This window comes from Anas platyrhynchos, chromosome 1 (assembly GCF_047663525.1).
Source record: "Anas platyrhynchos isolate ZD024472 breed Pekin duck chromosome 1, IASCAAS_PekinDuck_T2T, whole genome shotgun sequence".
Lineage (NCBI taxonomy): Eukaryota > Metazoa > Chordata > Aves > Anseriformes > Anatidae > Anas > Anas platyrhynchos.
The window spans coordinates 33,637,605-33,665,245 of record NC_092587.1 but is presented as its reverse complement, the minus strand read 5'-3'; the positions used below and the strand labels follow the sequence as shown (position 1 = coordinate 33,665,245).

At 39.4% G+C, this 27,641-nt stretch overlaps 1 long non-coding RNA gene across 1 annotated transcript; it reads right to left on the bottom strand.

Annotated features, from left to right (window-relative positions):
• Nucleotides 1-18,028: 18,028 nt before the first annotated feature.
• On the bottom strand, nt 18,029-27,376 carry LOC140001806 (uncharacterized). Its single transcript, XR_011807331.1, has 5 exons — nt 27,238-27,376; nt 27,097-27,155; nt 24,677-24,761; nt 24,279-24,458; nt 18,029-18,980 (listed from the first exon to the last, which is right to left on the bottom strand). It is a non-coding gene; the product is annotated as an uncharacterized lncRNA (long non-coding RNA).
• Between the last annotated feature and the right edge of the window lie 265 nt (nt 27,377-27,641).

Sequence of the window (27,641 nt, the reverse complement as noted above, 5' to 3'; positions counted from 1 at the left end):
CCAAAGTATACTACATTAATTTTAAGTCTGCTCTTGCAGACTGCAGCAGAGTGGAGAGTAAACAATTAGGTTTGTTTGCTCTCTGAATTGTGATACTTTGGGTCTTTCATTGATTTAAAGGTATGTTGATATTACTTTACACTTTGACAGCACCTGCCAATACAAGATCTCAAATGCTCTACAATAATTAATCAGTGAAACCCACAGATGCTCAGCAAGCCAAATACATTAATGATGAAAATGCAAATATTTTATACATAATCATGAAAAAAAAAAAAAAAAACTTTTAAAAATAAGAATCATTCTCTTTCATAGGTAGGTGTTTTGAATCCTGTTTTGTATACATGGGAATAGAACAGCCAAGAAGCTGATAGTCACGGCCAGCTAGCAGCAATACAGCACAAAAAAAAGCTATAACCACTGAAGCAGGCATCATAAATGGGACCAGTATTTTGAGAGGTGCCCAGTATCCCGTTAACTCCTGTGCTTGTCCACAAAAAAAACAGCTGGAGTTGTAGTTCATACAAATAACTGTCTTTCAGCTTAATTCTTCAGCTCCCAAACAAGGCTCCTCCTGGTCAGAGATTACAGGATATGAAAGGTTTGTTTCTGCTGTTATGGTAATGGGAAAATGTGGTAAGGATAGGCTGAGAGAGAGCATATGCTGCTCCAGGCAATGCTAATGAGGGGGCCACTCATTAGCACAGTAGCCTTCTCTGCCATAAATCTGCCCCTGATTTGTTAATGCTTGCTAATATGTAGTTTACTGCAATAAATTAGAATAAATTGTACTAGCTAAATTGCCTGTGAAGTTGCAGTTTTCCTTTGCAAGACTGGAGCTGCCTATTTGGTTCATTTGCTTGTTCCGCTCTGTCCTGCTCTGCTCTGTGTGGCTTCCTGAATCTCCAGTCCCCAACTCCAAGTTACAGATTCAAATGTGCCCAGGAGTTCTAAGCAAAACAAAATAGAAACCATTGAGTTTCACTTGGTTTCACGCTGAAATCGTGCAAAACCAGACACATTATTTTTAGAGAAGGTAATGAATCAAATTACACAAATGAGGTTTATAAGAAATTTCCAGTCGACCTGAGCTGAGATAGGAGTACCTAGGTCCAGACCAAGGTGTTAGACCAAGACAGCACTGATCCCAAGCACCTCATGGACTTTTACCAGTGCATACGGTAAAATGCTGATACTCATTTTCTAGATCCATGTGCTGCCATCAGCATTGTTGACCACACAATCTAGACAGACGCACAGAATAATCACACAGAATACCTCCATAAGAGGCATTCAAGGGATATGCTAAGGTGCTAAATTAGTGCTATTGTCCCTAAAAATAATTTTAAAACTTTTCTTTTTAAATCTGTTCTCAACTGCATAAGTCTCATGTAGTTGGCAGAAAAAGATTAGAAGCTTTTGGTTTTTGAAAACAAGACTCATAAAAAATACTTTCTTTGGCAAACAAATTTAATGTAAATGCACTATTATTTGGTTAATGGTAAAATATTACAAATGTTGGCCTAGACCATAATGATATCTACACCAGTCACTGTTTCTGAGGTCATTTATGAAGTATGATAGAACACAGGATAACTGTTATTGGAGGTTAAGATATTTACTGGATTGCATAGCAATCACCTTGCAATGTACTGTAGAGATTTAGTTGTGCTACACCACAGTATTATTTTTTCATGTAATAAAAAGTCCCTGGTTTGTCTGAAACTCTTGTAACTTTTTGCACATGAAAGAAGTATATGTAGTGTGAGAAAGGAGAAGTTATGGATGATCTTCAGAGGGGTTTTGATAGGATACAGATTCAGCTTCCTTTTAATCATCTGGATGTCATCTGGATAATCATCTGCTTCTTCACAAAAGAAAACAAACACTAGACATTTTTGGCACAAGATTTAAGTTGGCTGGTATTAACCAGCAGCTGTAGATCAAGTCCCCCCATAGTAATTCTCCCCCTCAATAGAGATTCTAATTTTAAATATTTAGGTTTCCATGTAGATGAGACTGTGTACTTCTGGAGACACACTCAGGCATTTGTTTATAGAAAAGGGGTTGAGAAGAAATTAGGTGTGTTTTATTATTTAAAGACTTGTTATACTTTGCCTGTCAGGAGAAGTTTAGCACTATAATTAATGTTTCCATGAATTAAACATGGGGGTCTAGTACGTACAGTATTTTAAGTAAAATATATGGTTTCTCTATCATCTGTTTAACAGACTTTGCCAGTTCATATTTCAGTGTTCATTTTCAATATCAGTGAATCTTTGTTTCTTCTTTCTTTATATATACATACTTTCATATTTATAGTATTGCATTGGAAAGAAATGTAAATCTTCATTACTATAAAAACAATAAAATGTTTTCAATTTTCTACAAGTGCTCAGTATATTTGACATGCAGTCTAGACTCTGATATGAATCTAGGGCTGAACCTATAAGTGTAATTTTCTGGTCCTGGAAATCATTCCAAACATTGAAAACACAGCATTGAAATGTTGCTTTACACATTATATTTCCCTTCAAAAGAATGCAAACTATTTAAAATATTTTTGCCAGTTTACAAAGATATATGACACGTTCATAAGCCAACAGCCATATGGACGAATATGCTTTACTGGAAGATCTTATTTTAGATTTTCAAAATTGTAAGGCTCTGAGAGGAAGATAAAAGGTTATCAAGATAGGTCTGTGCCTATCCATTGTCATTATCATCAGTAAAGTCTTTGGCATGTGGAAATCTTTAATAATCCAGGTACTTCTATACACACTGAAATGAGAAGTGCTAGACAGTGTGAAAATCCATCTGATATAGTGAATGATCTTTCAATCCAGTTTCTTATGCCAGTGTGTACCAATCAAAAGGATAAATCCAGCTTATTTTATTCTCACTTAATGTTCCATTAGCTATCTGTGAATGGGATTGGCAATGTTTAGTTCCTGAAGAACTTGTGACTTAAGTGCTGCTCTGAGATTGGATCTGAAGAAACAAGGAAACTCCACTTACTACTTTTTTTTTTTTTTTTTCCCCGAGTGAAGAGGGCTGGAATGAGACATTATCTTTCAATATTCTGAAAGAAAACAGTGCAGTCAGGAGCTGAAACCAAAAAGAATGCAAGGGAGCCCACAAGCAGCATCTTGTATGAAATGCGTACAGAGAATGTCTGAAGAGGTTCTACCCTTCAGAAGCTAACCACAGTGCTATTTTCTTGATGGAAGATAAGTAAAGAAGCATAGTAATGGCATGCAGGGAGATAAGGTTATGCTTTGATGGGGAGATGGATTTTAGGAGAGATCAGGGCAGGGGAAATTTGGTAGATTGCAGGCTAGAAATTAAGATGCAAAGACAATACAGAATTAGTTCTGGTTAACAAGTGAGAAGTATTTTATTTTACCTTTTTCATATTTTTTCTAGTGGTTTCCAGTTTCCTTTTCTCCAGTTCACAATGCAGAATCCCCAGAGCATTTCAGTGGCAGAGCTGACTCCACCTCATCACATCTATAATGCTTCCTGAGATGGAGAATATGGGAATAACCTCACAGACCATTTTCTTAGGCCTGTTACAAACAAAGAATGTTCAGAGATGAAAATTAAGTCTACTCTAATTCAGGCAGCAGGAACTACTAGGTCTGGGGAGTGTGGGTAGTGGTGGTGGTGGGAATGTTAAAGTTTTCATTTTCAGAAAAAATGACTTGAATGACACAACACTTTAAGGTAAGAGGAACTGTGTATCTAAATCCAGTTACCAGAAGTATTCATGTCTTCACATTAACCATTTTTGCCTTGTATATTTCTCTTCTTTTTCACCGTTGAAACCAATAACTGAATATAAGTACATTAAATTAAAAAGCTATATAGGATTAATAAATGATTTATTTTGCAACATGCCAAGCTTATGCAACCTTAAATTGAACATATGTTTTGACCTAGAGAGGAGCTTACTTGTTTTGTTTACCTGTAACCATACAAAATCCAGGTGGTAAGAGTGCCACATAAATGGACTGAGCAAATGAAGAGCACAGTCTAAATGATAAATGTGGACTTGGATGTTTCTGACTTTCTATCAATGGGAGCAACATATAGGTTCATCAGAGGTAGGCAGCCAAGTCAACTCATTCCAGGAAAAAAAGTAGCTTTGAAAACTGGAAAATATTAAATAGGGAAATGTACAAAGATTTCAGAAAAAGATAATTGAAATAACATATTTTCATAATTTTCTACCTAAAATTCTTCATTCTACATTCTAATTACTTTTCAAGGCTAGTGATTTAACCCTTCCATTCTAATCAAGAGAAATTTCATAGCTCTATGATGAAACAAATGAATTTGGTAGGTATTTACCTCTTTGGCATTCCTACCAATGGATCTTCTATGTCAAAATAATGCATTTCTTGAATTGCTGACTAGTTTTCCTTAAGTAGCCCACAGTGGTATTTGGTATTCGCAGAATATTACTCACACAGTTTGCAATTTAATCTCTAACACGACAGAATTTTCCAAAGAACAGTTTATAAACATCAGCCATTTTATTGTTATTCCAAGGGCAAAGAAACAGATTTTGCTCCAAATTGCACTGACAGCTCTTTTCCTCTTTTGAAACATGCAGTTGTTAAACATTTGCACCAGAAAACCTAAAGACAGGGCTTTTCCCACTGTTCTGTATAAATCAAATTACAGTATGGACATCATCCATGAGTCACACATTGAAGATGGTATACTTGCAGGTATAAAGCACAGAGCTGCCACTGATATACCCTTACAATCATGTTTTCAGGGACAGCAGCTAACAGGAAACACTTGGGTAACCCATGCCTGGACAGTGCAAGACTTGTAAACATATACGTAGAGAACTATTCACCTCCATCTCCTTCACAGAAAGCAGAGAAAGTCCAGGTCACCTTTTTTTTCAAGAGCCTAAATGTTCAACTCAGTGAAAATTTAGTTTGGGACTAAATCTCTCTCGAGTAAATCTCTCTTCAGTTGTTTGGAAGGATATGGACTTTATGAGCCAGATGGTCCTTCCCAGTCATGTTCCTTGTATGAGAATGGAATCTAATGTAAGTGATTTGAATAACTCTTTTAAGATGTTGCTTCAACTGTAACAGATTTAGACTTTTACTTTCAGTTATTTTGAATCACACCCAAGCTAGATATTTCAAACAGCCAAAAATCAGCTCTTCAGACCCCCCAGGGTTTCTTTTCCAATGAAAGAGATAACAGATCTCAGACTTTTGATGGTGGAAATGTCTCCATGTCATAACCAAAGACTGTTGACACTCTTAATAATTTGTTTTGATTCTGTTACTGTACCAATAGTGTTAGAATTATAATAAATTGATCTCAGTTTTGTTACCATTAAATTTATTTAAACACAAGAGGGTGGCTAAAATCTTTGTAATAAGATTACATTAACATACTCTCTGTTGCTATAGCAAGAGCAGCAGAGCAATGGAAAATGGGAAAATACCCCAATACTGAGAGTTTGCCTGTAATTTATTTGCCTGATGCTAGGTAGAATGAATACTGCAATGAATTTTTACACATTGTTCAAAGTTCACAATACATCAGCAAGTAGCATGGACCAGTGGATGCAAGCTACTTGGTGCTGTACATATTTCAGATGTGTTTATTTTGGACTACTAGTCTGGTCCTGTGGACTGAATGCCCATTAAACAGTTGGAGACTCCCGGGTGCATTCCTGGAATATATCTGCATTTATGATCTCTGAGACTACTCAACAATGTGAGCTAAAGCAGGGAAAATGGGGCCAAAATACCCTCCTTATGACTACTAGGGATCTAGTCAGTAAAATTGATGGAATCTAGCTCCATAAGTGCCTGTGTTTCTCTGTTGACTGTAGTGAGAGCTTGACATGATGAGCTTATTATAGCTTTCTACACTGCAGGAAACAAATGCCACATTGTCCATCAGGGAAGAAGAGAATGCTGTGTGAATAGGACATTTCTAACAGCATGACCTTATGCGAGTTCTTCCATATCTACTAAATTATCTACTAAATGTAAACTAGTCTTTCAACCCATTCTTCACTCCATTCAGCATGTTCCCTCTTCTGCTCTTTTATCTATTTTCTGGTAATTGGTAGCACATAACCTGCTGGTTCTCTGTCTCAGTTAAAACTGGTAGTAGGTTCCAAAATGATGGGGGATGACCTGAAAGACATGAATGCTGAAAGACTGCTCACTCCTCTAGGCTTAATTTCTTCAGGGGTAAAAATAAAATAAAAAAAATAAAGAAAAAAATATTGAAAACATTCCCAAAATCAAAGCAGAAGACTCAAAAACGGACCACTTTATATAAAAAAAGGAGCCAATACTTTATAAGCTTTGCAGTCAAAGTAGGGCTGCCTCACCCAGTGTGTGAGAGCAATGCAACACTGCAGATTTTTTAGCTGGAGCCACTAGCTGTTAAGCAAATATCTTTCTTTCAAACCATTCACTTCCATTTTGGTTTTAAGTTACATTGGGCAAACAGAGCTAAAAGAACAGAGCTGTAGCAAAGAGGCACTGAAATTCTGCAAAGGAACAAACCAGAAAAAGGCATTCCTTCTTTTTCTCATATTCATACAAATGGAAATCTGAAAAGTGAAAAACTAATGGTATGTTGAATGTTCTGAGTATCTTGGGCTGTTTAAACCCTAATAGATTACTGCAGAGAAAAAGATATTTCCACCGAGTTATTCTCTGCCAGTATCAGAAATTCCCCTTTATTAAACAAGTTCAAACAACAGCTCAGTTTTTCCTAACATAAAGAAAATGTGAAGTGTTATGTTTTCCACAGAGAAAATGAGACAATATTTTCTTTTCTGGAATAAGTCATTTTACATTAAATGAAACAACAAAACCAGAAAAATAAATAAAAAAAATCTTATTGTCGTGAAAGTGCAGCTCCATCTGAGAACAGCAGCTGCCCCCGGAGAAAGCAAAGTCCTGGAAACTGAAACATATTCGGTATGGAAAATAGAATCATTACTGTTGTATGTTACAATTTCGTATACTACTTTTCTCGTATACTACTTTTCTTACTAAAAGTACGAAAAACAGAACTTTGCTATTACTTAATTGTATATTAAGAATTTAGAAATCAGCAATGCATGCAGCAATGAGGATGTTGATAGACATCATCTGGAATTTTAGATCTAATATTTTTCTGTCATAAAATATCATACGGTTTCAGATCTTCCTTGAGATTCAAAATGAAGATCTAATGAATAGCTTTTAATGCGGGGATTTTCAACACAGCGTTTTTGATCAAAATAAGCATAAAAAAGATAGCAGTGCAGCCAGTAGGTGAGAGAGGTGTGTATGGTATAAGACGATGGATGTAGGTTCCTGAATTGCTTGTATAAATTTGAGCAGCTGCACCATGAGGGGCTGAGAGGTGTGACTGAGTACTCGGTGATCTTGTGGTTAAGACATCCACTGGGTTGTGCAAAGAACTAGTTGTGCAAAGCATGGATATGAATGATATTCTTCCACATTGCTGCATTAACTGCCAGACTGTTCTGTGGTGGGTCTCTTGCCTTTGGTTTTGACCAGACATTCCACCTGGTCAACACATAACAGTTTCCACATTTCCCAATAAAGCAAGTTTCACTGGAAAATTCCCAACCAGCTTTCATCAAGAATGGGCTCTTTTTTGTCGGGCCCAATGAGACATCCCACCACCTGACAACCTTTCCCACACTTTTTGGCAGGTAGCACTTGGTACGAATGCCAACGGGCATCATCCCGAGGCCGGAATGTGTTCACTGTAAACTGAAGCAGGCACTAAGGGGACTCCCATGAATCAAGATAGAAGCTGGGAACATTTTCATTCCTGGATAACAAGAGATCTGGAGAGAGGCAGCCCATGATGACAGCCCATCATCAAGCTGCAGCAGATGCCTACACAGGTGCTAAGACAAGAATATTGAGCTGAAAGCAGACTGGGGAAAAATTAATGTTCTCTATTTAGAAATCAGATTCCAGTTAGACAGTGAGACACTGAAAGCCATGAATTACAGAATCATGGAATGAATGTACTGCCCAGAAGAAAAAATGAAAGGAGACTGTGCTAATATACCTTTTCAGATGCTGTAATTACCTGTGAGAAACTAAGGCAACTAATTATGCAGTATAAAAACACCTAGGGACACAAGAAGAGAACATAGGAAAAGTATTAGTCCAAATGTGCATGATATGTACCTACAGAACAACTAGAACTACACTGTCCAGAGCAGCACTAAAACCTAAGGCCATGTTCTCTAGAGAAGTATGAGTTAGTGGGGTGTGGTGCCTCACTGCAAGCACTGGTAACCATTTCAAAGAAAACACTGCGTGCTGCAAGACTAAGCACAGTTCATGTTACTGAAACACTATTGTATTGCAAGGATAAGGAAGAACTCAGTAACAGCATTCCTAGTGACAGAGGTACACATCAAAGCATGCCTTCTGGAGTTAAGTATTCTGCCAGCTCTATGAAATAGAAAATATATGCAAAATGCAATTCCATTTTTTCTCTTTTGAGAGTAGTGAGGATGGCAGACAGTAGGAAAGTTCATACTCCAGAGCTAGCCATATGTCAAGGAGAAAATGCCTCAGGAAGTTAGTCTCTATTATAGACAAAGCTACAAGATGGACTTCTGTTTGAAAGGGAGGGATAAAGCAGCAGTTCCAGAGTGTTGTGGTTTAACCTGGTTGGCAGCTAAACACCACACAGCTGTTCGCTCACTCTCTCCGCTCCCTCTCTGGGATGGGGGAGAGAAATAGGAAAGTGAAGCCTGTGAGTTGAGATAAAGACAGTTTATTAAGACAGGAAAATAATAATAACAATAATAATAATAACAACAATGATGATAATAGTACTACTAATAATAATGTGTACAAAACAAGTGATGCACAATGCAATTGCTCACCACCTGCTGACCAATGCCCAGCCTAACCCCAAGCAGTCTGGCTCCCTTCCCCTGACTAGCCACCCCTATATATTGTTTAGCATGACATCAGATGGTATGGAATACCCCTTTGGCCAGTTTGGGTCAGCTATCTTGGGTCTGTCCTCTCCCAGCTCTTGCTGCACCCCCACCTTGCCTGTTGACAGGACAGAGTGAGAAGTTGAAATGTCCCTGGGTTGGTGTAAGCACTGCTCTGAAACAATTAAAACATCAGTGTGTGTTATCAGCACTCTCCTCATCCTAATCCAAAACATAGCATTCTACCAGCTAGTAGGAAGAAAAATAACCCTGTCCTAACTGAAACCAGGACACAGAGGATATGGCAGTTGGCACAAATGCATTCATCGCATGTAGAGGAAGGGATGTTTGTGATGAGCTGGCGGAACAGCTACTTCACAAGTAGAAATGCTAAATTAGTAGCATACGTGGTTCTGTAAAAAATATTCATAGTCCATCAGTCAACAACAACAAAAAATGAGATCTGTAATACATTTTTTCATTATAAAAAATTACAGAAATTACAAGATCGCAACAGATTAGCACTCCATTTACTAGGAAGTGGGCTGAATGGAAGGCAAAACTGAGGTCACAGCCAAAATGTCTGTGATGCCTATAAAGCCTGTCAACAAGTTGCTCTGATTGTGCTGAGACCGCTAACATCATGCTGACCAAGAGCTTCTTATTGCTTCTTTGCACTACTCTATCATCATTTCTACTTGTGTGCACGGATTCTCAGCTTACACATGAATTCACGCGGGGACTCCCTTTTTGATCTTTGGAAGATGTGTGGCAAACCTGACTTGTTGAGACAACAGGCCTCCATGCCCTGCAGTAGAACACAAATCAGTCAGTGTCAATTGGGAACTTAAGCACAACTAATCATGGAATAGGTGCTTTGAAAGCAAATGAAGACAGAGCTGCAAGACATCCTAGAGTGTCACAGTAGTTATCAACCATACAAGAATGGGCCTTAAAAAAGGATGCATCAGAGAACAATGTTTCCATTTCACACTCTAACAGAAGAATGAATGACAGAACAAAAAAGCAGTAAATGACAGGGCAGAATAATGATCTAAAGATCCAAAGCAAATATACTCAGGTCAGCAGATACGGGTACAGCTCTCAAGGACTGGGCAAGAGCCCTGCAATAGGCAGACAAGCACTGGAGAATTGCTAGTGATCAGTCATTATTTATGTAGTTAAGCTGAGGACAGGGTCTGGACTAAATAAGAATCTGGACCATCGGTGACACCAAACACTTCTGATTTTCCCACAGGACCTGCAAACATCAGATAATAGCAAGCAATGTCAGGAGCAAGCTGGAGGCAAATGCAGTAAAAGCAACATGAACTAGAAAGCAAACAAGAACACAGAAAAAGACTCGCAAATCCATGGTGACATGAAAGGAAAGGGTGGGTTTATCAAACATCTGCACACTACTGTCTGGCCCCAGCAAGTCAAGAAAGGCTTTCACAGAGCGCACACAAAAGTTATGGCACAGCTGTTCAAGAAGTATACGCCCACCATCTAAGTGTTGAGCTCATGCTAACTGGGGATAAGCTATAAACTGTATGAAATGAGGACTGTCTATATTTTCTCTGAAAAAAAGGATCATGATTAAGATGTGTTTTCTCCAAAATCAGCATCTCAAAAAGCACCTCCAATCCAGAGCTCATGCTCTGCACAGTAGAGGATTTTCTCTGGGTCTGCCATGAAAATCTCTGGACAGTTTTGATGGCTATGTTCAGAGGGAGTTGAAGGCAGTCACTGCCTTCTCCATCCAGAAGCTACAACAAACAGTGTGAGAGCACCATTATTAAGAATAATTTTAAAATAATAGTAATTAATATATATATATAGTAATTAATATATATGTATAGTTATATGAGGAGATCAGTGAAGGGAATGCTGATTGCTGCAGTGAAATGGTTAAGAAAATCATCACAAGTTGGTTTTTTTTTTTTTTTTTTTTTTTTTTTTTTTTCAAATGCTGGCTGCAGTTGTTAGTCTACAAATAATCATGTTTTTTAAAAATCTATGAATCCGCGCTTGGTTAGTGAACTGCTTGGAAAATAAGTAACAGCTCTTAGCATGCAGTTCCTGGCAGTATGCAGTGCGCACTGTGCAGTGTGCCCTGAGGAGCTCCAGCAACCAACACAGAGACAGGATTTTGATAATTGCAGTCTTGGAATCAGGAACTTAATTTTAACCTACAGTACCTGACTGCTTCCGTGGGCCAAAGTCACTTACTCAAATGTGCATTGGGAGTCAATGGCAGAGTTGGAAACTGAGTTTTGCCTTACATGCCAGAACTCAGGAACAACAGGGAGGACACTCTTACTGACACTTCCAAGAGTGGTTGTAACCCGCTCACAAGGAGCTTCAGTCATAGCCTATGCCCAGCAGAAAACTATGTCCTCCGTGTACGCAGTGAACTCTCCAGCCACAAAAAGTGATGCAGATGCCCAGAGAGAGCTCCCAAAGGAAGAAGAAGGGGAGATGACTGGTGGAATCATACTCTAGTGTCCTTGGAATTGATGTGTCAGCCAGCCACAACACAAGAAATGAAGTATCCCCTACCCTCTTGCCGCCAGGCAGTAAATGGGGACCTAAGAGACAGGGGGGAACAGAAGCAGGTTTCTGCTCAGGGCAGCTGGCAAATCCCTTTTTTTATTATTTAACAGCAAAAGGAGGACAACAATTATTTATCTATTTATTTATTTACTTATTAACAGCAAAAGGACCAGAGATGACATTGGTCCATTACTCAATGAGGATGATCACCTCACAAACAGGGACATAGATAAAGCAGAGAAGTTTAATGCCTTCATTGCCTCTGCCTTCAACACTGATGAAGACAGTGTTGAAGACAGCTCTGGGATCCCTGGGGCCCTGAGCTGAAGGAATGTTACTGAAGTAATGATAACTCCCAGACAACCCCAAACTCGTCCAGGATTTGCTGCTCCACCTGGATGCATATAGTTTTATGGGACCTGATAGGATTCATCCCAAGGTACTCAGAGAGCTGGACGATATTGCAAGACCTCTCAATTATTTTTCAACAGTTGTCAGAATCTGTAGAGGTTCCAAGTGGGCTGGAAGCTGGCAAACGTTGTTACAATTTTCAGGAAGAGCAAGAAAGAAAACCCTGGTAATAACAGGCCCATCATACTTGGTAAAAATATGGAGAAGATTATTTTGGGAGTTATTGACAAACACCTAAAAGACAATGCAGTCACTAGTCACAACCAACATGGGGGTCACTAGGGGAAAGTCCTGTTTAACAAACTTAATTTCCTTTTATGACAAGGTCACCCACCTTATTGACCATCGGAAACCAGTTGATGTAATCTTTTGGATTTCGGCAAAGATTTTGATACTGCTTCTCACAGTATGCTTCTGGACAAGATGTCCCACATACAGCTAAACAATGCATAATAGTATGGGTGAACAATTGGCTGATAGATTGTGCTCAAAGGGTTACAGTAAATGGGATTACATCCGACCATCACTAGCGGTGGTTCTGGAGGACTCCATTTTAGGGCCTGTTCAATTTAATGTTTCCATAAATGATTTGGATGCAGGACTTGAAGGTATATTATGTAAGCTTGAGGATGATTCTAAATTGTTAGGGGCTGCTGACTCTCTTGACTCTCTGGAGGAACATTGTGGAGAGATCTTGACAAATTACAGGGCTGAGCAATCACCAAAAACATGAAGTTTAGCAAGATCAAGTGCTGGATTCTGCATCTGGGGCAGGGTAACCCCAGATATATGTACAGTCTGGGGGACAAAAGGCTGGAGAGCAGCCCCACAGAAAGATCTGGGGCTTCTGGTCTACAGCAAGCTGAGCATAAGCCAGCAGTGTGCCTTGGCAGCCAAAAGAGCCAACCATCTCCTAGGGTGCATCAAGAACAGTATTGCTAGCTGGTCAAGGGAAGTGATTGTCCCACTCTGCTTTGTGCTGGTGAGGCCTCACCTCAAGTACTGTGTGCAGTTTGAGACACCACAGCATAAGAAGGACATAAAACTATTAGAGAGTGTCCAAAGGAGCACTACAAAGATGGTGCAGGGTCTAGAGGGGAAGACCTATGAGGAGCACCTGAGGTCCCTTGGTTTGTTCATCCCAGAGCAGAGCAGGCTGAGGGGAGGCCTCATGGCGGCCTGCAGCTCCCTCACGAGGGGAGCGGAGGGGCAGGCGCTGAGCTCCGCTCTCTGGGGACAGCGACAGGACCCGAGGGAACGGCATGGAGCTGGGACAGGGGAGGGTCAAGCTGGGGGTTAGGGAAAGGTTCTGCACCCAGAGGGTGGTCGGGCACTGGGACAGGCTGCCCAGGGCAGTGGTCACGGCACCGAGCCTGCTGGCATTCAAGAAACATTTGGACAACACTCTCAGACATACGGTCTGATTTTTGGGTGGTCCTGTCAAGAGCCAGGAGTTGGACTCCACGATACTTGTGGGCCCCTTCCAACTCAGGATATTCTATGATTTTATGAACTCTGTGCTGAGACTACTCTTATGTGACTGAATAGAAGCTGAACTTACCAGGTTTATAATCAAGAAAATATATGTGGAGCAGTGTCCTTGCTCATTTAAAATCAAAGCAGAAATAAGCTTTGTCCCTTTTTTTTTTTTTTTTTTTTCTGAGATTAAGCAAATTTAAGTATATACTTGAATTTATTTTATTTTGGGTGGAGGGGGGCAGGAGAGATGATGACTTTGGCAGTTCCCTTAAAAAAAAAAAAAAAATTGCAAATACAAATTTCCATTTTTTCTCCAGAGAAGTTTGATGAACTTTTAACACATGTTTTGCCCAAGGCTAAGACAGTCTTAATTGCTTACATAACGGAGAGAACGGAGACCTATTGGACCTGTCTAGAGATATCTTGAGTCTCTCCAGCACCTTATGACTCTTCACTCTGTGGAAGCTGCTGGCTTTGGATAACACATTTAAGAGATGGAAAGCAGAGGATGAGGGAGCCCATCTGCTAGCCACAGGAACTTCCCCAGCTATCCCCATGTATCTCCTGTTGGAGATCCAAGCAAGAGTTAGCACCTGCTTCAAAGCCTGAGGCGCAAATAGCTTCCCTCCTGTCCTACCTAGCTGTAGCTGAGAGCTGCTGGGGGCCTTGGTTCGTGGCAGCCAACTTGGGTGGTCACACTGCAGGGACTACACTGGGCACATTAAAGAACGGGCTCTAAACTGGACCCTAGCTTTCCTCATGTCTGTGCATCCAAGAATCACAAAATACCCACCTAAATTTAGGGAGGAACAAAGCACAGCCTTCTGTTGTTACTGAAATTTAACAAAATGATTCCAGAAATAACCTTGCACCTCCACAGGCTACGTGATTCCCAGAAAGTGCCATCATTCACTGAACTGAAACACCTGATTTATTATACGCAGGTGTGAGCTAATTATTACATATTTATTACTTATTATTTTATTACGTGTTTATTTTGGAGAGGCAATAGACTTTCTGTAATTAGGCCTGCACCCATTATGAAGCCCTATTTTAAGCTGCTTTGTACCTTTGACTTGCCTTAGCTTGAAATTTACCACATTTATTCTGTAGGCAATGGGGAAAGGGTCTTGTTTAGTTTGAAAAATGAGCATGACCTACTGCTTCAGTTACTGGATTTCAACTCAGAAACAGCAAAGTTACTTTTCTTGCATATTTCATTAAAAGGTAAAGGGTGTGTTTGATGGAGGAATTACATCTATTTTGTTTGACTTTGACAAGTTACGTATGAAATCGCTGGCTCTAAGGCACATGGGCCTTAGTCCTGCCTTTCACTAGTCTGATCAGTCTGAACATTCACAAAAAATGAGTGAGTAAAGCAAACAGGTGTCTACCAATCACAATTAATCCTTCAGATTCAGGAGTTTATGATCTGTTTTCCATTTTTCACATGCATCATCCTCTGTCAGATCAATAGCATATTTGGTCATGAGACAAGGAAATAAACTACCTTCAGTTTGAACTGGAATATTTTAAGTTCCTTACTGGTATCCATTGTTGCATCTAAACAGCTTTTGTGATTTATTTATTTATTATTATTTTTTTAATAATAGGTTCTATTACCAAAAGTGCCCTCTTTTCTCATTATTTAAACGCAAATCTGTGTCCCCCTAAAAAAGGTCCTCCCCTTTTAGTGGTAAAACGGAGGAAAGTAAACCATTTGATTAATGGTAAGTTCCCACGACTGCAACCAGGGATAGGGTTGCTTTTTGTAACAATAATCTTTTCCTTCAGTAATTCTTGCTTGAGGTTCCCTTTAAAACCATCAAGGTCAAGCCCTTGCAGTCCTCAAGTACAATCGGTTTAATCATGCTTCCTTCCCTTCAGCAATTAAATGGTTTCACTCCCTTTTGCTCTACTCCTTAAGGAGAAAAATAAATATTTCTTAAAAAATTTAACACTTTTATAAATTATAACACGGAAAATAATTTTGTTATATGTTGGAATTTTTCTGGGTTCAATTTCCTCATTCTATTTGCTTTAAATATTTTATAGTTACAACTGCACCGTTACATAGTTTATAGTTATAAAAAAATATTTTAAGTAGAAATAACTTCTGAAGAGACAAAACAAAACAATTGAATTGTTAAATTACATTTTTTAACACAATAAACTGCTTTAGACTTCACATCGAGTCTCTCCTTTGTTCAGCTAACATCTTTAACATCTTTATGGCCTCTTTCAGCTGATGCCCAAAAGGTGCAAACTTTTCAGCAGACTAAACGCTTTTTCGTGTGAAGCAAAGCTGTCAGTGATGGGCTGAAAAAGTAATTACCAAAGGGCTTTCTATAAGGATTAGAACCCTTTAATATGCTGATTAATCAGCTTTTAAATAATGACTACCCGTGAGTAAGCCTTTCCAAGTAAATGAAATGTCTTTACTTGCTGGTATATGACAATGCTATTTGAAAAATCAATAGTGATTAATACCTGAAGTGCATTAAGTGTACAAATATAATTATTTTCAGAAAGGACAAAGTGTTTAGTAACATATTTTCTGTTTATCTTTACTGCCTAGCTGATGCTTTATTCTGGGGATTTCTTTTTCTCCCAGGAGTAGGCAACAAGTATCCCGCTGACTTGAAGCCTTGCCAGGTAGCTGATCGTCTCCGACTCCATCCACAGTTATTCTACACATCATGAGGACTGCTTTGTATTTGCACTTGGATCCTCTTAACTCCACCAGCTCAATAATGGACCTAAACAACTAGTTACTGAGGGCATTCAGCATCTCAAATTACTTGGCACTTTGAGAAAGTAAGTGATAATAGGCCTGCTCTTTCGAGCTCTAATTAGTGCTATGCATTGTAAATGGCTTCTGAAAGCTACTTCTGATCTCCCAGGAAAAGGTAACCTCAAAAAGCAAATAAATAGTAGATGATTATTTCTTTTAAAAGACCAGTTATAATTATTATTCAATGTAATGTAGGAATATTCTACTGCTTCTTTACAAGGAAACATAATCACTTGTAAAGACTTCTAAACTTTTAAGTAGCAGGCCACTCCCATCCACATCTTTGCAAGTATTTACCAAGAAGAAAATGTCAAATGTTCTGGGTGAACCAGGACTGAGTCTTTTGTCTGTGCTTCCTGGTAAGCTCAGAAATATGCTTACTGGATCTTTCGCTTTTACACCTACTTTTGTGTTAACTTTCCTGCCTTCCAATTATTCTCCTTTACTGCAATCTACATTTCAGGATACAATTCCCTATTTATATCGATTTGGCTATTTAGATTAATTTTCTTCTGAAAACAAACCCAGAAGCCTGCCTTTGGAATTAAAACATCATTCACACTTCTAAAATTAAGCATGTGCATAACTGTTTGCAGAACAGAGCCTGAAATTACCTCTCGTCTCTGTTTCTAATATCTCCAGGCTGCATTTATTATTTGCTGTCCTATCATTTTTGTCCATTCTTTGAGATCACCAATGAGAACAATAAATATAAGCCTTGACATCCTACAGGACGTTTCTCTCTGGTGTCTCCAGTCCCTTTGTTGTTCTTTTCTGAAGTTTCCAGCTGCTGTGACAGATCAATTACAAAACAAAACAAAAAAAATCAGATTTCATGGCACATATGTATTGACTGTTCTACTTTGTTCCCAGAATGGACCAAATACAGAACAATTCACCGAATCCATGGCAGCAGTAGGACTGTTTTTAAGGTCACTGCTAGATACGATGAGATATCACTGTACTGTTAACTATGGGATACAACAGCATAATTCTCACTAGCTCCCTTACCTACAAACTTGGACTTTATATAAACATTGTTTTAGAACAAAATTTATAAAAGCTGACAGTTTAGCAACCTTGGGGAGAAATGACAGCCTCTTTAAAGCCAGGTAATAAAACTCCCATTAGTTTCAGTGTTATACCCTTTATTTGAAGCTCATTTGGTCTGTGTATGGCAATAACATATTTCAAGTTTAGCATCAAAAAGACTGAAAATTCAGTTGTGTAACAATTTAGTGAGTTTGAAAGAGTGAAGCAAAGGTTACTTCTTTGGGAACTTCTAACGCCCCAGCAGAGATGGTGCTTCTATCAGTCACAGAAACCTGTGGGATGCAGCAGGATTTGCAGGTTTTCCTGCCAGGCTGTTGAGCCTCAGGCTGCTATAGAGTCTCAGCTGAAGGCTGCACTACCTGTGCTGGGAACTGACTGTGCTCCTTCTTCTAACAAAAACATATGCAGCATATGAAGTTAAATATGTCTGATCATGTGTGGAGAAAGTTAAAGTACATATAAAACATATTTGTGTATGTGTATAAATGTGTGTTTATATATGAATTTACAGGTATAACATACAAATGGGGGTCTGAGCTTTAACTTCAAGTCAAGAAAGCAAGATTAAAAATGTGCATTAGAGAACTGTAGCATACATGCAAACTTTGTGGCTTAGACAAGCTTCTGCAACACTAGAAATGGAAGAAGAACTTACAGTACAAGCACTGATGTACGTTGTCTGGACTCTTTTCAACTATTTTGCAATTTTTGAGCCTCTATACATTTTTTGCTGGCAATATGAATGTCTATCAGGCTTATGAAAATGAGGTTGTTTTTCTTGTAATTCTGGTTTCATGATCAGTAATACCCGACCTCTGCATTTCTGGAGTGCACAATGGAGCCAGATCAGGTGTGACCATGTAATTGTGTTCTGCAAAACTGAACAATATACAGTTTAATGCTATCTTTAGGATGTTATGCTAGATTTGTGTGAGCTATGGATAGATCATATGTGATCCAGCACAAAGTTAAACCAATGGAGGGGGACAATATCTGAGCCAGCACCTTTTCAAGGGCAATGATACTAATGGAAAGAAATTGAATGCATTTAAGAAGCAGAGTGAAGTTTGTAGGTTAAAAGGACTATGCTGTTTCTTATCTCAGACTCGGTGCCCAAAACCTGGATTTACCACTATAATAAATCAGATTCTTCAGGCTACAGTTGATTTCATATGCTGTTTTCAGCAGTAACAACAGCCTAAGGTACAGTCAGGACCTCTTGCTACTGGCTCCCTGTTACATATCACGACACCTGGCACTTTTTGTGGGGCTGCATGACAAGCTACATGAATGAACAAAGCCAGGTTAAAAATAACTTCAGAAAAAAAAAAAAAAAGGTAATATCTAGCTTCCTGCAAGGCACCACAGGCAGCTGTGCTCACGCTGTGGAAAGGGTAGCAGGGGCAGGTCTGAGCAGGTAGTGGCACTGAATGGGAAAATCTGCAGCCACAACTGCTTGAGAAAACGGTTATGAGGAACTGCTCACAGGGATACTCTTTGCACAGCATTCCCCCATCCTCCCAACTTGAAAAGTTGTCCATGGATCTAGAAAAGTCCTCTGGTGTATCAGATGTGCAATTTGCTGAAGAAGAGGTGCTGGAGACAGCTTCAGACTTCCCATGCTTACTGAACAGCTGCAGCTACGATCATTTTCCTGTTGACTGTAGTCAGGTCTATTCCACCAGAAATCTGCATACTTAGATCCTAGTTCATGAAAGAGTTCCGGTAAGGAGGCATGCTCACCATCCATCCCAACAGGCTTTCAGTTTTGTATCCAAGACTTATTCTTAAATACATGCGCAAATGCTTTTCTGAATCAGGGCTTTTTACAAGAGTCTGGAACTCAGACAGCTCTGGAGATCAGCGTGTGCCATTAAATAACGACAGCAAAAAAGGGTTGTTTGCATTTGCAAAGTAGTCGGTAATATAGAATTATTCATTCATGTGAGCTTCTATAATGCATTTTAAAATTAAGTAGATACATATAATTCATTTAAAAAAATGTTTAAGAAAATAAATTAGAGAATGAAGTATTTGGAAATTTGGAAAGCATTATAGTAAGTTTAAGAGACAAAAAATACAAAAAAAAAAAGTCAGACAGCTATGCTTAAAAAAAAAAAAAAAATCATACCACTTTATCTTTAACTGTTGCCATTTTTTAAAATAACAACATACATTCAAAAGCCATGCAAGAGATTATGGGTTTAGTCTTAACTCTGAATACCTCTGAATACCCTTTTTTGTCGATTTCATTTTAACATAATTTATGGTTTATTTTTTATGACACATAGCCATATATATGGGTAAAAAGCACATATTTATAATTTAAGAGTTTAATTTATATACGAACTGAAATATACACATGACTAAGTTTCTTGGCTAGATCTCTTTTGATAGTATTTTTAAAGTTGTATTATTTTACTAATAATATAGAAGTCCAAGGGTTTAACATTGCCTCAGGAGAATTAGTCTCTGAGGAACACATTGCTCACAGCTGCAGTGAAATATCCATCACTGAAAATTTCAGCATGTCTAATTCCATCTCAGTGACATCAGTCGGATAACTGAAATATTACTCACATGTGGTATTCAGGGAGTGTGTGTATGAAATTATCAAAATTCTAGGAAAGTAATTTTGTGTTTATCATTAGCAGCCTTTTTCTAACAACAAAAAATCAGAATGAAAAATAATAGTGCAGTGGATTTTTTTCATTATGATTAAAATAAGATGTAATTTTCCCTACATTTAAAATGATCAGCAAGCCTCTTCCTGTTTATTTTCTAGCTTTTGTTTCACAAAAATGGGAAAATTGTACTGTAGAATTAACTTAGCCAAGCTTAAGAAGACATTTTTTGATTTATAAATCATTGAAAGGATAACTCAATTATAGAGTATCTGCAATTCAATGAAAGCCAAAGCCATGGTTTCTTAACCACTGTTGCCAGATTTATGCCCAGCCTGATCAGATGTTAGTATCACTTTGATTTTGACATGGCACACATTGGCAAAGGCACCTAAAAACCTATATTGTGTCTTCTTATCCACCTAGGTTGTAGTAGGATGCTGTTTTTTTTTTTTTCTATATAAGGTTGCTTTTTCTACTGCTCAGGTCAGGTACAGTCCAAAAAGAACAGCCCAGTGAGACACTGACCTATTTAGCTTGTAACACTGCTAAAGCATTGCACCCTTTTAGGCTATTTAGTTCTTCTCCATAGGCAGCAACAGCCACAGAGGACAAAACTGCACAGACAGTCCCTGAACCAGAAGTTTCTTGTCTGGCAATGACAGCAAATAACCAGAAAAAGACTGAGATTCAACATGTGCAACTCTCCACACTCCGAAATATTTCCTTTGATAGATCAGAGAGTACAAAGAGGCCTAGGAAAGGGAACAGTGAGTGAGAGGAGCTGTCTAGGCTGCGGACCCGGGATGGAAAACAACAAAGGAAAAATTCACAACAGAAAACATTTGTGTAAATGTTTGGTAACTGTTCTCTTCGCTTGTCCTGGAAGAAAACCCACCTGAGAAAGTCATGGAGGGCCCAAGCCAAGAGAAGTGTCATGGCCATTAGTCAGTGCAGCGCACCTAGGATTGGAAAGCTGACAGATAGCAAGGCTATTTGGAAGGTATCATCTGCGTTTCAGAAGATTCTCAAACCATGTTGCCCTAATGTGAGAGATGCCAAAGAGGTCACACAAAGTTTTGCTCGTGTAAGATTCATAAAAGGTGTCAAAGTGATGAAAATGGTATCCTTTGCAGTTTCTCCCCATTTAATACTAAGAAGATCAATACAAAGAGAGTTTTGCAGAAGGTTGTTCACCAATCTGGCCAGCTGGTGCACAGTGCTGGTGTTTTCTGCAGCTCCTGCTGGGCTCTAGCTGGCGCCTGGCCCGTGCAGATCAGCACGCAGTATTTGCTGCTGTCAGACCCAGCCTGCTCTTTGATGCTCTGGCTCACAAAGTCAGACTTTATTGGTAAACATGGCTATTGCAAGTAACTGCTTGAGCATCTGAGTAAGTGGTGCAATGTCTGCTTGGCCTACTTCTTACCAGGTCAGTGCTTGCTTATTTTGCTTTATATAATAATTGGGAAAGCAACAGGCGGCAGACAGCTGAAAGGGGGGAGCAAGGCCAGATGACACACAGTCTGCTATAACTCACCAGCTTCCCAATGATAGCAACGGGATAGCTGTGCAATATCTCAAGTGCTACTTGCTGTGCTGCAACACTGGGTATTCATTTTTGAGAGCTATAAACCGTGTCCTCCTGAGCCTGTTATCAGCTTTCTGTAACCCTCTCCACTCCACTCCTTTCCTCCCCTCCCCTTATATCTGACCCCAAATGGGATATGATACTTCACCTCAGCCCTCACCAGTCCAACTGTCATTATTTAGTTCCCTCACATAGAAAACTCCAACTGATATATCCTAAATGCCTTCTGTGATGTTTCATTGTTGACACATACTTGTTTAGTTTGTGATACGCTACTAGATCCTTTTCACAGGGTCCCCATTTTGTATTCGGATGATACTTCTCTGAAGTATAGCACTACCCCTTAGTTTTACTAAATCTCATTTGATTTAATGTTAATAAATCCTTAATAGAACTTGTTACACCAGCAGACCACAAGCAAACTATTATATGGGTATAAAAAAATTAAAAACTACACCAATTCATATTCGCGAGAAATTTTGCTTGTTACTATTATAATGACACTTAAAGATACCTACAGTTTAAAAGGTTTAAGAAATATATATACATATTAGTCTATTTAGCTATTTTATTTGTATGTGTAAACGCATACAGTGGGAATCATCTAAAAATACAGGATCTAATCTCAGCTAGTCATAAGGCTCTTTCCACGCAGTGGAGAGGGAGAGAAACCTCCAGAGGCTGATTCATTCGAAATGCCTTGATTGCTCATTTTAGAAAGGTAGTAATCACTCTCTGGAGGTGTCTTCCTCTATCCGCTGACTACAGAAGGAGCCAAGACAACTGCTTTAGAATAGATACCAAACTTCTAAATTGCTAAAATTACACAAGATGAATCCCAGCTGCAGCTCATTCCCTCTGGAACAGTCAATTAAACCTAAATTCTTCAAAGATTTAGGCCTTGAGTCCCACTGATTTCACACTGTGAAATTCATATAGCCACTGACTTCAATGAGAGTCACACATCTAAACACAGTGCATACTTAATTTTGGAGGCCTCAGAACACTGACAAAAAGCGTACCATATCTGCCCACGATAATTTAAACAAATACTGCCTTCAAACATTCACGCTTCCCCTCTGGCAGACATTTCCATCTCCACTGCAGAAGGGAATGTGTTAGTGCTTCAGCTGCAGTAACACACACACTGCAAGGAGGGGAGGAGGGAAGAACTGGAGGTGGTTGTGTCTTGGAGAGACACAGCTACATTTGACTGAGCATGTCTTTCAGATTCCCCTTTTGGCCACTTCTTGATCTTTCTTACCACAAAACGATTATTTATTTTAAAAGATTATTTAAAAAAAAATAATAATAACGTACTAAAACAACTAGTAGAACAGACCTGGCAGGTGTTTTACTACAGTAGCACTATCCTGAAATTACTTCTACTTATTTTTATTCAAATTGACAACATTTCAACTTGAGTGCTCCTTAATGACATAAAACTAACTCTTCTTTTTTCCCCTTTGAAGTCACATCATTGTAGATGTTGATTGTTTAATTGTCCTTCCAATCATGCACTTAACTTCCCACTTAGCCCCATGCAGGACATGACTTGAAGACATTAACAATCGTCACTAATGTGGATTGCCTTAGGATGTTTAAGTTTATTTGTAAAGGAGGCAAACAGTGTTTGGATGAATTCTATAAATGTTGAACATTTTCTGCCTTAGGCAAAGTTTTCAGAAAGAGTTCATACGGTTTTTCTGGTTGTAATCAGTACATTCAAATTATGCATAATTTGGTTTTCATGGTTTCAGTGTTGGATCACATAAAGTCAAGTTTAATTACTACCAAAAATAAATTCCTTTATGCACCTTGGGATATTCACTGTGGACTTATGATGCACTAGTAGGAGATTCACAATTGCTAGGAAATTATTTAAGAACAGTATATTGCTTTTCCGCAAATGCAAGTGAAATTACAATGGTTAATCACAGGAATTGAAATAAATGGTCATAAAGTTTTAATGCTATTATTAACTAAAAGTAATATCAATTCCTATACCAAATTGGCAGACGAAAAGGAGGGTGGGAAACCTCTGTATTTAGAAACATTTCCATGAAAAATATCACATGATGTGGGGTGAGATTCTTGTTTATATACACAAAGAGAAAAAGTGAAAAAGGTCTTCTGCTCCAACAGGGGAGGGACTCTTTGTGGGACTCTCTAGCAACTTCCAGACAGGTGCCTGAGGCAAAACCTTCTATTGCCTATTGCAAGCTATTTCATGTACACAAGCAGTCTTCACCAAAAAAAAAAAAAAAAAAAAAAAAAAAAAAAAAGTTCTGCGTTCTGCTCTACTTTTTTTTTCTCTTTTCTTTTTTCAAAGCAGAACGATCTCAACAGTCAATCTCTCCTTCCAGCTGTGGCTTTAGAAAAAGTTTTACTAGCTTTACAGTTTCATTTATTTTTTTTTTTTAAATGGGTTAAGTAAGGGGAACCTGCAATAGAGAGTGGTGATGGTCTGAGGATGAATTCTTACTTCCTTCTCCCAAATAGTCAGTCATAAACATCTTCAGCTAGAAATAAAACGTCACTAGGAAGATTTAGGAATGAATAGACGGGACACTAATTCTGCCAATACTCCTGCAGGGGCATTTATGGATAGGAAGGTGGATAGATGGGCCACTGATTTCTATCTCACTTTATCTGAACTGAGATGTGTCAAAGCATAAGTAATGTTCTGTTTTGCTTCTGCTTCTTGCTGCTGAACACTACCTAACTCACTTTATTTACCCATGAAAAGTAGAATATCTGAAACAAATAGTAGACACAGTTTTGGATTACCTGGTAATCAAGGAGTACACAAGGAGACTATGATGTCCTTAATGAACACAATCATTTAGTGGATGTGGAAGTGGAATCATTCACTCCTTTTGACCTTCTGACATAAATTCTGCAAATTAAACTTCACATAACTGAATAGAACTATGTCTCTTGAAGTGGCTTGACTCCTTTGAAAACTGACTAAACAAATTGAATTTAGATTAATCAAATTGTTAAAGTTCCTAGTACTGCTAAAAGACATTCTAACTTTAAGACATAACAGAAAATGTATAGGATCTTAGTTTGGTTTTACTTTCAGTCATCTGCTAAACCATTTGAAGCATTCTTCTTGTAGAGGTAGGTTACTTGAAAGCAGTGCTTATTTTCAATGTGCTAATGATATGTAAAAAAAATCATACTTAGCTTATGGGTGTGTCTTTTGCCTGAAGTTAATGCATCTTTTAAACAACACGTTTGGACTTGAATCTGTAAACGCTCGTTTATCTGATTTAAAATAATCAAGGAAAGAAAAAGACACCATCAGTCTCATCCCATAACACTCATAACATCCCAATGAACGGTCTACAGTTCACTGTGTAACTTCCTTTCCTCCACTCCCAACTCACTCAGGCTACCACACTGGTAGTCTTGTGGAGAAAACAAATCTCATTAGCCAAACAGAGAGCTTGAGGGTCTAGTTTTACAAGATTTTTTCTCTGCAGCCATGCTTCCCCTTTTTCAGCACTGTCCCCTCAGGCAGACCTATATTCTGGCTGCCTGAAGACGGGAGAGGGCCCGTCTTTGCCTAAACAACCATCACGACTGATAAGCTTCCCTGTACAGTTACATGGAAAACTGGAAGAGGGAATTATTCCAGCTCAGAATGGAAGGTGGTGGTGGTGGGTGATTGTTTTTGTTTTTGATGGGTTTGTAGTCAAATCATTCTCTTCATCATATTGACTTTGCAGTTACACTAATGCCAATGACAAACAAGGGTCGCTAAGAAGCCTTGTTACATGTAGAGATAATAGGGTGGGGGAACGTGAGACTTTTCGTTTTGATAGAAGCTTACTTAGGGCAGATATAGCCCAGCCAAACCCATGAAGAATGGGAAGTCTCCCATTAGTATTTGCTTATGTACAATCATACTGCACTCTCAACTAAAACTAATGATGAAGAGACCCCTGGGTTTGGGGGCTGCCAGCCCTTGCAGCGTTCATATCAGTTGCAGAATTGGTCCCTGAGATTTCTGGAGAGAACAAATCTCCCTGTGGAAAGAAAGACTTCCTCTCATGGGCTCTGAAGGTATACAGGCATTTCAGAATTCATAATATAATCAGTTTTAAAATGCTTTTCTGAGTATTCAGAGAAAAGAAGCTGCAAAGACAAATGGCTTAATTTTCTGAATTGATTTACCTTTCTTAATTTAAAACAGCTTCATATATTACTAGCACTAAATATGCATTAGGTTGTGTGTTATAAGGGCACAGTATTCCATGAATGCATGAATGGTTTTCAAAATAACAAAAGTTCTTGCCCTTTTCAGTATTTTCACTTTTTCCCCTGCTTTTTCTCAGATTTTTTCTTGTTCCATACTTCACATATATACCAGATATATTATTCACTGCTATCATAAACTAAGTACAGAATGCTTTGCTTGTATTTTTTCTTACCCTTGTATGTTAAAACTGACAGTTTAATGACTCTGTTGCCACTTACCAGTGAATCACTGCCCTTGCCAACACTCAAGATAAGACAAGCTCGCTTTTCCCAAGTAAGAGGCACTTTGCTGTGTACTCCGGGAACTGTAGTACAGAGCTTGGTTACTTTAAATCAATTTTAATTTTAGTAAGGTGTGCAATAATTCTCTGGTGCAACATAAGGATCATCATCTTGAATTTTGACTACTTTGCAGAACTAGCAAATACAGCCTATTTTGCCTAAACAATGAATGCAACATGTTCAAGTCTCCTGTATAATGGTGTGAGACAACTGCACAGCTAGAACAAATGCTAGCACTTTTGAAACAGAAGATTGCTAATGATGTATAGTTTTGAAAATCTGAATTTGGCACTGTCCACTTGTTTCCTACTGGATACAGAACAGCTCACTGTTTCACAGGCTTTGTTAATCTCATGTCAACCTAATGGCTTTGAAGGGAAGAAGACGGCTGCAAAAAGAATGATTATGGCATACCAATGTTCCCAAGATAGTTATAATTTACAAGAAATAAATTAGAATAACTTGCAAATACACACTAGTTTTTATCCTGTGTTTCATTTGTTTGCTTGTTTGCTTTTACGTGTACAAAAATGTTTATTTCTGCAGTGTTTGTTTGCTTTTCTGCAGCGATTTCCTTAAGGACCACCAGCGGTCAACTGATCAGAGGCTGAGAAAATACCACATCGCTCTGTGTACCCTGTGCACCTGAAATAGTTGCATTGACAGCAGCACGTGAGTGTTCTTAGTTATGGCATGCCTGCTTGGTTTGCAAATTTGGGATTTCTGACTTAAAATAAAATGTAGTTTTGTTTCTGTAATGTAACCTGTTCCCTGGGGTACTTATGGGAACAACAAAAAAGTTTCAGCCATATGTATCTTGGTAATGGAGGTAAGGGTCTCTCCGTGCTGCAGGACACGATGCCTAGGCCATCTCCCATCTCTGAGGTGCAATGTGCGTATGTACAGGTGGGACACAAGGTGCAGGGTCCACGCAGTTTGATGCTCTGCTGCTGCTGAGCAGGAGCGTGCGACGTCTCCAATAACTGCATCCACTACAGGGTCCGGGCTTCCATATGGAACTGGAACAATAGGTATTTACTTAAATTACATAGATTACCTCAGAGATGTGGAATCTGTACGCCCTGCCTACTTCCCTGAACCTCTGGAGCTGGGATCCTGTGGGGAACATAATGGGCTTAATTACTGTGTCTGGACTAGCCGCGCAGGACCCGGAAGGCAGGAGTTAACCTCACCTCACCTTTTACATGCCAGTGACCCCAGCCTTGGCTGGGAACCTGCCGGGGCCTCCGGAGCAGCTCCGGGACCGCTCCGACCGGCGCTGAGCGGGCTCGCTGGGAATCCCGGGCGCAGCACGGCCTCGCCGCGCTCCCCCTCAGGCCCCGGGGCCCGCCGCGCTGCCAGGCCCGGCCCTCAGCCACCTCCCGGGGCTGGAAGCGGGACCCGGGCACCCCCGGCGGGACCCGCCTGCCCCCGCCGCCCCGAGCCGGGGCGAGGCCGGGGGGCGGCCCGGGGCTGTTGCTGTCACACGGCAGGGGGAGGGGGCTGCGGGCGGGGCGGGCCGCGCCGCGCTCGGGGCTCCCCCGGCCGGGCGGAGGCGGGCTGAGGCGCTGCAAAGTTTGCCGAGTGGCTGGCGGCGCTGCG